General features: G+C 41.7%; 1 protein-coding gene across 3 annotated transcripts in view; it reads right to left on the bottom strand.

The window, feature by feature from the left end:
• The window catches only part of LGR4 (leucine rich repeat containing G protein-coupled receptor 4), a 101,950-nt gene that overhangs the window by 65,770 nt on the left and 22,293 nt on the right, over positions 1–13,887 (bottom strand). The gene's annotated exons all lie outside the window — the stretch shown is intronic.

Below are 13,887 nucleotides of genomic sequence, written 5' to 3'. Positions count from 1 at the left end.
CAGAACCGAGACGTGCCAGTGGGGGGAGGGGGGGGGGTTGCGAGCTGGCAACATGGAGAATTAAGACACAGCAGCAAATGGCATCGCCCAAAGAGGACGTGCAGGGTAATAAAGAAAATGCCTGAGAAAAAAAACTCAGAACTCAGTTTAAGAGACAAAGAGGAAGGAATGATCAGGAAGGTAAGGGAGGAATCTGAAGAAGCTTCAAGGTGAAGTACTACCCTGTCAAGTAATCAGTACCTATAAGAGCCATGGGATTTGGTAATTAGATCATTTGTCAATAGGTTTACTACAGCATGAATCTCATGAATATTAACCAGAACTAGAATTTTTTTTTTTTCTGCCCCTCTTAATTTTGGCTCCGGGAATAGAACAAAGAAAGGGAGAGAATTTCCTGAGGTAACTGGGCAAGATTTAAAAGCAAAAAGGAAAAGTAACACAAGGTTTAAAGAGGATGTGTGTAAACATGTGAGGAAGAGCCTGCCTGAGGTGGAAATGCCTGGGCTGGGATCCTGAGGGATGGGGAAAGGGGGACCCACACCACGCCTCTTTGTCCTGCAGGGGTGGCAGGGGCAGGAGGGTGGCTCCCCCTTCAGTGAGCAGCTGAGGCTACCAGCTCAGCACGCTTCCTTCGGGTGCCCTGATGTCTGCGAGCACCTGGCCTCCACTCCTCCATTCTCTTCATCCAGGAGCGTTTATTCTGGGCTCACTCGCACTTTGCGTGTATTCCTTCCACCCCTACATCACAACTATCTATTTTGTTTCTAATGTGTTTTCCCAGCTCTTGCTCAGCTACAGTAATTAATTCAAATACACCATCACTTAAGTGCCAATCAAAGCTCCATAGAGATCTAAGAAGAACAATAGGGTGCTTATATGCACAGTCTATTAATTTAAATTACCAGTTGAGTCACTACATGCCAACAATTAAACAATGACACACACACAGATTATCCTCCACATTAATACAGCTAAACCAGAGCTCTCAGAGAACGAGTCGTCCTGGATAGCTGAGTTTTCCAGATAGCTGAGGGCTCACCCTCAGGGCAATGGAGGTGCAGGCATTCAAGTACCTCTTGATAACAGCTGTTTTGTTTTGCTGGTAAAAACGCTCTTCTCCCTTCTCTTTCTCAAACAGCACATTCTCTCTCTCTCTCTCTCTCTCTCTCTCTCTGCTCCTCCCCTGCTTGTGCTCTCTCTCTCTCAAAAATAAATAAGTAAACATTAAAACAAAATTAAAAAAAAAAAAAAGAAAAAGGGGCGCCTGGATGGCTCAGTCGGTTGAACGTCTGGCTTCGGTTCAGGTCATGATCTCACAGTTTTTGAGTTCGAGCCCTGCGATGGGCTCCGTGCTGACAGCTTGTGGCCTATTCGGACACTGTGTCTCTCTCTCTCTCTCTGCTCCTCCCCTGCTTGTGCTTTGTCTCTCTCTCTCTCTCAAAAATAAATAAAAAATAAACAAAATTTAACAGTACATATTAAATATAACTTAACTGTTTCCTGGGCCTCCACGAGGAGCCCCCAATGCTATGATAAGCACCAAAACAACAGCTCCATCCATTCTCCCCCACCCTAATCCCTAATGCAAGTCACCACCCTCTCTCCAAGAACCACCACAGTAGCCCCCAAGGTGGTCTCCCTGCTTCCATGACTGTCCCTCTCCAATGCAACCTGCACTCAGCACCCACAGCAATCTTTCCAAAATATGGAACAGTCCATGCCACGCCTCTCCTTAGGACTCCATTTGTTTCATACATGTGGGCCGTAAAACATCATGTCCATGTCCTACTGGTTATTGGCTTCAGGTGTTGGGCGAATTCTTGGTCATGGTAGTTCAGAACCCAAATCCTGGTCTATAAAGCAAAGCACTGCCACTCCCTCTTGGATAAAGAATACAAAAGGCATTCCATATATTAGGAATACCAATCTTACTTTATCCTTACAGTTCCCTAAATAACACCACCCCCCCAACACACACACACACAGAGCCTTTTCCACCTAAACACCACCTCCCTCCACAATCTCCATCTTTGACCTTGCTTTCAAAATGCTCACAAGCAAAACAAGGACAGTTGAGCCTTAAACAACACTGGGGTTAGGGGTGACGATTCCACCTATTCCCTGCACAGTCAAAAATCCGACTAAAACTTTTGACTCCCCACTTAATGACTAATAGCCTACTGTTGATCAGAAGCCTTACCAATAACATAAACATAACACATATTTTATGTTATAATATATATATATGTTATATTGTAAGAATACTGTATTACAATAAACTAGAGAAAAGAAAACATTAAGAAAATCATAAGGAAGAAAAAATACATTTTCATGAAAATACAGCTGGTATTGTTCAAGGGTCGACCGTACTGGTTTAAAAAGTCGGAAGTTTTCTGGAAGACACCTGCAGTTGAATGCAACTGCATAGGTGGGAAAGCGACAGGAGAGGGAGAGTGTGGGGAAATGGCCAACCTGCTCTAGAAAGAAGCATCCATCACAGACAAGGCCCATCGGCAAATACAAGGCAGCAATTTCTGCTAGTTGAATGATGTAAACAGAGGAAAATGAAGAAAGACAGTAATCATGGAAGAGTATTTTACATGAAAAAAAAAGGAGTTTTAGATATACACAGAGCTTACACAGCAGCAGCAAATACCTCAAATATCTAAGAGTATCATACAGCATGGCACTAACAAGCCCATTCCCTTGCTCAAGAACCTGCAGGGGCTCCCAACTGCTCATGGTGCCAAATTTAAGCTCCCCGTCCCCCTCAAAGTTGAAATACTCTCTCAGTTACCATCACCTTCACTTTTTCTTCTTATGCTTTTCCTATACTCTCCTGCTCTGGGTAGGTCTACCTCCTTCAGACCACCTGTGATCCATCCACTCCCTGCCACCATACCCCACTTTTCCCCACTTTTGTTCACACTAGATCATTGCCACTCAAAACGTGGGGTCGTTCTATAAATCGTTAACATGCCACAATGAGACCAGACTGAAAGTTCACATCCTAGCAACTTGGTAAAATCATTTTATGTCTAAAATCAAATAATGAAAACTCTGGGTTGGTATTTTTCCACTGTATTTTTTTTCCATTTTATTTTATGAAAAGTTCATCTTTATTATGTTTTACAAACGTATCAAACCATGGATCAGAAATTAAACTGGTCCATCACCACAGGTATTTTAGGAAATACTGCCCTACACCCCTCACATGGGACATCCCTCTACTGTTTCCTCCCATAACCAAATCTAATTTTCTTCACAGTCTCTACAAAGTATCCTTCCTGAGGGACACCTGGGTATCTCAGTAGGTTGAGCATCCAACTGTTGATTTTCACTCAAGTCATGATCCTGGGGTCATGGGCTCAGGCTCCACGCTGAGCAGGGAGCCTACTTAGGATTCTTTCTCTTTCTCTCTTTGCCCCTCTACTCTGCTCACACATTCTCTCCCTAAAATAAAAATTAAAAGAAAAAAAATCCTTCCTGAACAATACCACTCAATGTGGACTTTCTTCCCAAAATGTGTACCTATCATCACTTGAGCTGAATTTTTTTTTTTTAAGAACAGAATGGCAGAACAAATCATTTGCCCTATTCCTGTGCAAATTCCTTGTGCCAAAGAGCCCTGTTTTATTTGCTTTATACTTCTCTTCACCCACTGCACAACACAGAGGCAGCACAGTGCAATGGTTCAACTTCTGGACTAAAACCAAACTTCAAAATGAAGTCCAATTCCCCAGGGGCCTGGCCAAACTCTGGCCATGTGGCCTGAGATAAGTCCCTTGACTCTTTTGAGCTTCCAATTTCTCTTCTGGGATATGAGGCTGCCATGGTATGCAAAGTCTTCCCAATTCTAAAATTAAATGATGTCTGTCTGCTCTTAGAAAGACTCCCAGGCTCCTCACAGGCAAATAGAAAAGCCTCTGCCCCTGCCACAGGTCTGGGAAAGACAGGAAGGCATTTTTAAAACAATAAAGCCCTCTGTGAACTTGAGGTGTTATTACTACTTCTCTGCACATACTAGGTGCCCACACAGAAGGCTTGGTACCTAGAAAATTCACATAGTCTGCCTCAAAAACTGAAGGCTGGGAAATAAAGGGATCTCAAAATGCTGACTAGAGGAGCCACTAAAAATATGGGAAATCTGGTCTGGAGAAGATGAGATTGAAGGAAGGAACTGAAGCTCTCATGTAAATCAGAGAAGATGCATCTCACAGATGAGACAGTTAGGCATGGTGACAAGATGCTACGGATGGGAAAGGAAGAAGAAAGGAAATTAACAATCCCTAAGACTCTCATACATGCTCAGTGTTTACAGCTGCATCCTCTTTTAATATTTAGAAGTCTGGCCTTCCATACCCAAAGTAAAATAATATTTGCAGTAGAAGCTTGTGGTCTTTCCACTATACTGAGCTGGGCAGCAGAGTATATTACAAAATAGAACAGAAAAGAACACTGTCGATGCCTTAGAGCTGTTCAGTAGGAGAAGCCACTACATCCTCACTGGAGACACTTAGGCAGTGGCTAGAAGACCTCTGTCAAGGACCCGTGACAAGATTCCTACCATGGATAAGACTCTCAGAATTCTGGTACCATAAATCAACAAAGCACCCAACCCCCAGCCCTGAATCCCACACAACCGGGGAAACAAGTGCAGGGCTGACCACTCTTTATTTTGACATGTGAGAACATTTACAATCATCATCCATCAACCTATTTTAAAAGCAGGCAGGAAAGATTTAATGCCAAAAGGGCGTCATCTTAGAATAAAAGATGGCCCTTTCGGTGACTAAAAGAAGTCTTCCTTAAAATCATGACATTGCCACTCGTTTTCATATTTCACCTGCAATTCATCACACAGGCAGGTAGGAAGCAACATCCTTCCATCTGATGGCTTTTCTGACCAGAAATGTTAGTTATTTTATTTTTTATTTTTTTTAATTTACATCCAAATTAGTTAGCGTACAGTGCAACAATGATTTCAGGAGTAGATGACTAAAAATTTTTAAACTCAGAGATTATGGTGCTCCAACTGGATACAAACTCTTTTAGTTTCTCTTAAGCCATCATTCTATAACAGAATTATCCCTTCTAGATAACATTTGACCAAGTGCCTCTTCCACTAACCGACACTACCCCTTCAATAACAAAAAGAGCTGGCATTCAGTGCTAGGCACGGTAGCAAATGATTCACATACCTTATCTTCTCAACAATCAGAAAAGGTAGACACCATTGCTATTCTCATTTTACAGAACTGGAAGTGGAACTGCATCAAAATGACCCAGCAGAGCGGTCAAGCCAGAATTCAAACACGCAGGCAGCCCATCTCCAAACGCTGTCTCCATAATCACTACACCATAATGCTTTAAAAAACAAAAAACCTGTCAGGCACTAACAAATCATTTTCAGAAATGTTCTAACACCATCCACTTACCCAGGAAATTTATCCTGTAAGAATGGGAGCTTCACTCGGTTTGCTGGAGAGTGAAGCCATTTATGTAACTAAAACATGTTTTGCATTGTTTTTCCACCTTAATTTTTCATCAAGTATGTGGGGGAAAAAAAAGAAAGGAAAAAATCTCAGGAAAATGTCCGATAGCAGTTAGAAGGTTTTCTAAGGGCCCTGCAATGCTGGTAATTATAGTTTACAACAGGGTGGTGAAAATCACCACTAGATCACTTACCCTCGCCACAGGTGTTAATATTGTTTGTTCCCAATGTTCTCATGTGACTATCCCACACTTGCAAGTAACTCCAGGCCTGAATATCGTGTGTTTGCAAATCCTGTCTCTGTGTGATGGATGGGCCTCTTACTTGGCAGTACCTTAGCCAGTCTTCACACTGAAACCAGGAGCAGGGGGTGATGGGGGGAGGGGAGGTGTTGAGGGGGAGGCTGAGGGGAGATACTAAAAAACTGGGCGCACAATCTGCCTGTTTTGTTTGGTTACTGACTAGCTTTAATTTCGAATACCAGCCCCCCTCCCCATTTTATTTTTGTTCTTCCAGTGTTTCTACCCAATATTTAGGCAGCAACATGAGCCATAAAGGTTGGAATGGATCTGAAATTTGGGGGATGTCAAGGCTAAAATGTTTGGCTCAGAGTGCAAACTGCCACTTATGTGGCTGAGCCAGGACAACCAATGTAAACATGTAAGTTAGTACAAATATACACACACTCGTTTTTATTTTAAAACTTATTTTGCATCTTAGTAATTTCTTCCTTAAAAATAGACAAGGAACCCTACTGTTTTGGCCAATTTTTTCCTTTTTTTAATAAATTGTTATTTTGAAAAGAAATCATAATCATCCATGGATGTTAGACCAATGACATGCTATTTTCTAGAAATGAAAAAACGTTTCAAAATGGTACCTAGCAGTAATCATTAAAGCCAATGATCTCCATATAATACACTTTCTGCAAAGTGCTTTATAATAAACAGTGACTTAAAATTGAGGAGTGGCTATTTTTGCTGAGTGCCACCTGATCAGGTATTTCCCACAAAGGACAGGAATTAGGTCTGTCCTTCCAATCCTTGTCATGCTAAGCATGGAAAAAAGATGCTTCTGCTTCTCAAGTCTACAGATTTTTACCTGAATCTCATCTGAGTCGTATGTTTGTGTGTGTTGATGCTAAAATAAGCCAGAGAGATGATTTAGTTCATCCATCCCCATCCCTGCCCCCAGAACTTGTACTGATGAGTAAATCTAAGGCCCAAAAAGGGGACAATTGCTTTTTTCCAAGCCACATAACCAGAATCAAAACAAAATCTAGGTCTCAGCATTTCCTGCATTCTTCCAAATACAAACTGGTAATTAATGTGTATAACATACAAAATGTAAATCTAAAAAAATAGAAGAAAGCAAAACAAATGCAAATCTATAAAGATTATCTATTTTCTTTACCTAAGAACTAAAGAATGTATAGCAATGGTTCTCAAACAGGGGTAATTTTGTCCCCTGGGGGACATTTGGCAATGTCTGGAGATATTTTTAGTTGTCACAACTGGAGAGGTGGGGGTTGTTACTGGCATCTAGTGAACAGAGGCCAGGGATGGGGCTAAACTTCCTATGTTATACAGACAGGCCCTGTGATGGTGAATTTTATGTGTCAATTTGACTGGGCTACAGGGTGCCCAAATAGTTGGTTAAACATTATTCTGGATGTGTCTGTGAGGATGTTTCTGGATGAGATTAACATTTGAATCTGCAGACTGAGTAAAGTTGATTATTCTCCCCAATATGGGTGAGCCTGGCCTGATCTGTTGAAGGCCTGAATAGAACAAAAAGGTAGAATACGGGGGAACTGTTCTCTCTGCCCATCTTAAGGCTGGGACACCAATCTTCTCCTGCCTTGGAATCCAGACTTAGGCTGGAACTATACTAATGGCTCTTCTGGGTCTATAGCTTGCCAACCACATCTCTTGGGACTTCTCAGCCTCTATAACCACAGGAGTCAGTTCCTTACAATGTGTTCTATATATCCTACTGTGCTATTTCTCCAGAGAACTCAGATAATATAGACCCCCCCCATAATAAAAAATCACCCGGCTCAAATTATAGATGCTAAGGTTGAAAAACTCTGATAAGAATACTGACATTTTTATAATAAAGATGTTATGTTATATAAACCATAACATTTATCATTTCAATCATTTTTTAGTATAGAGTCCTGTGGCATTAAGCATATTCCCAATGTTGTGCAACCACCACCACAATCCACCACAAAACTCTTTCTCATCTTTCAAAATTGGAACTCCATACCCATTAAATAATAATTCTTCTTTCTCCACTTCCCTGCCTCCAGTCCCTGATGGCCACCATCTACTTTCAGTCTCTATGAATCTGACTATCCTAGGTACCCCATATGAATGGAATCATACAATATTTCTCCTTTTGTGACTAGCTTATTTCACTTAGCATAATGTCTTCAAGTTCATCCATGCTGTAGCCTGTGTCAGGATCTCTTTCCTTTTTCATATTTCGTTATCCAACTATATATTGATGGATACTTTGGTGGCTTCTGCTTTTCACTGTTGTCAATAATGCTACTATGATATGTGTGTGCAAATATCTCTTTAAGACTCTGCTTTCAAATCTTTGGGTAGATACTTGGGAGTAGAACTGCTGGATCTTATGGTTCATTTAAAAATTTTTAAGCAACAGGGTAGCTCAATCGGATAAGCACAGACTCTTGATTTCAGCTCAGGTCATGATCTCAAGATTCAAGAGATCGAGCCCTGCATCAGGCTCTGTGCTGACAGCATGGAGCCTGCTTGGGATTCTCAATCTCCCTCCCTCTCTCTCTCTCTCTCTGCCTCTCCCTGGCTCACATGCATGCACACTCTTTCTCTCTCTCAAAATAAATAAACTTTAAATAAATTTTTGAGGTGCTATCATACCGTTTTCCATAGTAGCTACACCTTTTTATATTCCTTCAATTGCATTTTGAATTGTCAAGACCACCGATTTCTGAAGTTTACTTCTATTTACCTCTCTCTGCTCTACTTCCTTCCTGTAACCTTGGCCCTTTTGTGAAGCAGGTAGTGAACCAATATATTTTAAATTGGAGTACCATTAGAGAAACCTGAGGGAATGAGTTTTTAATTATGAAGAGTCACGGTCCATTTTCCTTGAGGTACAATTTCTACAATGCATCTTAACCAGGGTGAAGGGATGTGAAGAGGTATGGAAAACAAAAAGAAATACATCTGTATGCCCAGTAGATGACCCTTCTCCAAATCCATTTTTTTTTAAGGTTTTATTTTTAAGTGGGATGCCTGGGTGGCTCAGGCAGTTGAGCATTTGACTTCAGCTCAGGTCATGATCTCAGTTCGTGAGTTTGAGCCCTGCTTCGGGCTCTGTGCTAACAACTCAGAGCCTGGAACCTGCTTTGGATTCTGTGTCTCCCTCTCTCTCTGACCCTCCCCCACTTGCACTCTCTTTCTCTTTCTCAAAAAATAAGCATTAAGAAGTAAATAAATAAAAAAGATTTTATTTTTATCTGATCTCTACACCCAACATGGGGCTAGAACTTACAACCCAAGATCAAGAGTCGCATGTTCTACTGACTGAGCCAGCCAGGCACACCACCCCAACCCATTCTGACAGCTACCTCTGACTCCAGTCTGTGAAACCTTATAGACATAATTCCCATATAATTTTGAGTTTTCTATGTGGCACCTCCTTTGAGAAAAAGAGTCAAAATATTTTTGAGCTTTCATATTTACATGCACCTTGACGATTCTGGTTTTACAGGGCACAGTACTACTGTTGAGTATTCAATCCAAATTCAGTCATTTCCAGGAGTTAATTCTTAAAGAACTGTAGTTTGACATACTTACCTAAGGCACCACAGGTCCAAGATGTTCAGAAAGAGTCTGAATTCCAATTAACGCATAACTTTTTTCCCAAAGACCTTTAGGCTTGTCCTGATTTTTAACTAAAAAGTATGGTTGACATAACTACATAAAAGGGGAAAGGGTAATGAGGTAATCTTTCACAAATCTTGAACTCCTGAAAGCTGTGGTTCCCAAAGTGTGCTCTCAGGGTAAGCAGCATCAATATCACCTGGGAATTTACTAGACATGCCAATAATTGGGTCCCACCCCAGGTCCACTGAATAAAAAACTTGGGGAGGGGGTGGCTGAGTTTTACTCAGCCTCCCTCCTGGTGATTCAAATGCACATTAAAGGAACACAGTTGCCTCAACCTTACAAAGCACTTTCACACTCCCGCTATTATTTGCATTTCACAACGACCTTGCGAAGCAGGCTGGGCTAGGTAGTGTCCCTTTTTAAAAATGGGGAAACTGAGGCCCAGATCACTGGACTTTGTCTAAAGTGACAAAGCTAAGGCAATGGAGAGTTAGAACAAATTAGTTTTAGTATTACATGTAGGTTCAGAAAAAAAAGCAGTTTCGTTATATAGATGAGGCAGCTAGAACCCCAGAAGGCTTCAGGATCTGAATAAGATCACAGGGCATCATAATGGAAAGCTCATTCTCCAAAAAACCATTTCATCTGAGCAGTGAGCCTCTGATAATAAGTGCCTCCTCAAACCATATGAGTTGCTTTTCTTCCCCTGAGGCATGTGTGGTAAGAACTTAGTTTGCGACCTACCAGATCTTTCACAGAAAAGCAGCAAGGATGACTAAGTAGCTCTCATCATCAAAAAAGTCACCTTTGATAAGACAACAGGATAAGAAGATTAAGGATACTGGCAAGAGAGTGAAGGAATGGACTGTGAACCTTAATCTTGCCAGAGAAAGAAATGAATAAACGGAGAGAAACTAAATGAATCAAGGGACGTGAGGGCATGATGAGGTTGAAAAATTCACCTAGTGACAGGCATGGAGAAACTGAGCGACCACAACAACAACAACAACAACAACAACAACAACAACAACAGGTATGTGGCAGTTTTGGGTGCTAGCAAGGTCCAGGATGCAGCCATGAGGAATGGCTGACGTGGCATTGAAACAGGGCTCACCAGTATGATGGAGACAGGTAATGGCGTTGAGAGGATTACCCACGTGGGGTAAATAATACAACTTGTCGTAGCGTAGAGGTGGCAGAAATGAAAAGACCGTGAGCTCAACACCTAATTCTTTTCTAACGGGGACCAACAGAGAAGCTAATAGATGACTGTTACCAGAAAGGCATCAGAACTGAAGGTTGCACAGCATGGGACGAACAGGGGTTGTAAGTGAAGAACGAAGCCTAGTGACCCACTGGCAGCAATGAGAAGTGGCAAGAACTTCAATGCTAAGATCTTAATGGTGTGGGAAGATGAGCAACAGAAAATCTAAAAGCTGCAGGCAAGCGCCGTCCTCAAGGAAGAACCAGTAAAGAGGCTGTGGAGGCAGGAAGGAGTATCAACGTGAGGAGAGCTCCAAAGAACATGGCACAAGGACTGGGGATGGAGAGGAGGAGTGGGAAATCAAATCAGAGGATAAGAGGCATAAAACCCAGTCCAACACCACGTCTTCTGGGAAGTCTACAATCTCATTTGCCCATGGGGATGAAAATGCTACCCGAAGATTCTAGTACCTAACAAATTGAACATCTGTAAACCGTTTGTTGATCTGAAACTGAATCCCATTCAGCTACACGACTAAGTTACCTAGCTTGTCACAAAAATTTATTTTGTTTTACAATTTTGGGGAACTCACCTTTCCATTTTAATGTAGTGGTTTCTAATGAGTTCTTTAAAACTGCCTAGGATGTAACCATCTTCAAAGACATACCTGAAAGTGGGTAAGGAGTTAAGGATTATCACTATGTTGCCAATAAAGAAACAGAGAAATTGAGCTTTCCCAGGGTTGTGGAGCAAGAGGGAGCCAGGCCTGAGAAGACTCTTAGATGAACTGCAACAATGGCTCTCAAGACCAAGTCCGTACTCCAGGCTGTTGACAGACACTACAATGCACAGAGGGGTCATGGTGGTTCCGTCCTAGGCCATTGAAGAAGAGAAGGCTGCGGAGGGAAACCATTTATTCTTGTTAACTTATGCCTGGAAACTCAACCTTCTGCTACTTGAAAATCTAGTAAGGAAAACTAATTGGGTAAGAAGCCAAATTGCCAGACTCTTGCCCCTTGGCTTCGGATTTAGGTATCAGGAGCCACCCGGCCAAAGAGAAAGGGAGTTCACACAGATCAGACGTTTTCTGTGTGCCAGGCACGGTGCTGGACACCTACATGCTCAATCATTTAATCCTCACGACCATTCTGAAGACAGCTATTTTAAACTCCACTACTCAGAGAATAATCTCGGAAAGGTTAAGAAACTTGCCCAAGCAGACCGGACACGGAGCTTTGTCTACTACACCAGCATGCCTCAAAAGATAAAAAGGAAAAGGTAGAATTTTACTGAGGTAAGTCACGGCTGACCCCCAGGACCCTAAAACCCCACCTTCTGCCCTATTATCTAAAAGCATATCCAAGTAGGGTAAATCCTGAGAGCTGACCCCTGGGCCCTCCTCCAGCTACACCCCATTATTACACATTCATTTAATACCAAGGCACATGGGAGCGTCCTCTCCAGCTACATTCCTACCACTGAATGCTGGAGAGGCAAGCCAGAAGTCTGCACTAATGGGTAGGTGGTCTCTGAGACCCATTTGTCCCACCTAAATAGTCTATATATCAAAATACCTTGCGACCCAGGCAACACCATTGTGTCTTACCAAATTACTTACTCTGCAACTTTAACAGGTAATGGAACGTGGTATACTTAAAATTGGGGAAAAGTTGAAGCAGCTTACAAATGCACGCATTAACAAATATATAACTTTAGTGTTGGAATCCCATAAAGAACTGTTTGAAATGTGTACAAATATGTATTACACACACACACACACACACACACACACACACACACACGTTATTATTAAAAGGAGAACTGTGGTACAGCCTGAACATTAAAATCATCCTTTCATGATAAATTCCAGGGCATATTCATAACGGGAGTCAGACAGATTTTGTTTTCCACCACATAGTTCTATAAAAATAAACTGTCATCACAACATCCTTGTGGTAGTAAAAGGCCATATTTGCCTGCAGTTAAATCCAACAGCAGCTGCTCTATGGAAAAAGACGGCCCAATAATTGGCTTCTTTCACCTCTGTTAATCACGAACAAAAGTGTCATTCAGTTTCAAAATGGACAAAATGCTCCAATGGATGGTCAGCTAGCTGAGCCAATGGGGGTGGAATAACAATAACCCTGTAGCATTTTCCTTTCTCCTTTTGTTTGGTCTTTCAAAGCCCTTAATTAAGACCTGCACAAAGCACCCCCACAGGCTTTTCTCAATGAGGCATTACACGCCTGTTTTCTTGTATTTAAAGAAAAAAAAATAGCAGGGATTTTCTGAAACACATTAAACAGAATACACAATTTCCATTTATTTGCAACTGAAATACTGTTAAAATTTTAGAGCTTAAATATTATCATCAGTAACAAAGCAAGTTCTTCCCATTCCAGGCTTGGGGAGTGGACGGTGAATGAGGGGTTGTTCAGAAGGGAGGTGGAGAAAGCAGGAGCTGGGGGAGGAGAGGGAAGTGCCAACTTGAGAAGCGGTCGCAAAACCATCTCCCCAGAAATAAAACTGTTAGCAGACATAACTTAGAAAGATCTAGATTGATCTCTCAAGCCTTTCAATAGCTTAACGTACACACATTGAAAGAGACAGCAAAACTCGTGAGACGCTATTCAAGCAAACAACTAGACAACAGAGATAAAGGGTAATATGAGTCGTAACTGAATCTGCTCCTTACACATTCCTTAAAAATCTCATGGAAAAAGATAAAGTATTTTCACAATTAAACAACCTCTGTAAGAACTTTGTACAGTTCTGTAAGATTCCTGCCTCTAAAGTTTTCTTCTCCCCTCTATCTTGGCCTTCACAAAGCTTCAAGTAATTATCTAAGGTGGATAAGAATCAGAATGTCCAGCTTTAAAAATATCCATAGCCTAATTAACTTTTCATTATTCGATTTTCTTTTTGCACAACTTAAAAAAGGCTGTTCTGTTCATTTTCAAATGCTCTGAAATACAATCTTTCCGGGTTTTAGGCTGTTCTGAAAATATCTAGTTGTGCCCATAATTTGTTCCTCCCTCCCCCCCTCTCGCAAATATCCTGAGTGACAGCTTAATGTGACAGCTTTCTTGCCACAATTCACCAAAGGGGAGTGGCAGGTAGGGTTCTTGGAGAATAAATACCTAACAAAGCCATCATTCTGGGGAGTTACTTCCAAACTGTCAATCCAATCCATCAAGCGGAATGTGCTCCACTATTCTCTTGTAAATGTGCTTATTTCAAACAAGGCAGAACTCCCGGCAGCTGCCCCACAGAAGACTGAATGACCCAGCTCAAATGTCACCTCT

Source organism: Acinonyx jubatus, chromosome D1 (genome assembly GCF_027475565.1).
Source record: "Acinonyx jubatus isolate Ajub_Pintada_27869175 chromosome D1, VMU_Ajub_asm_v1.0, whole genome shotgun sequence".
In the NCBI taxonomy this organism is placed as follows: Eukaryota; Metazoa; Chordata; class Mammalia; order Carnivora; family Felidae; genus Acinonyx; species Acinonyx jubatus.
The sequence above is the reverse complement of the archived record's forward strand: the minus strand, read 5'-3'. Positions and strand labels throughout refer to the sequence as shown.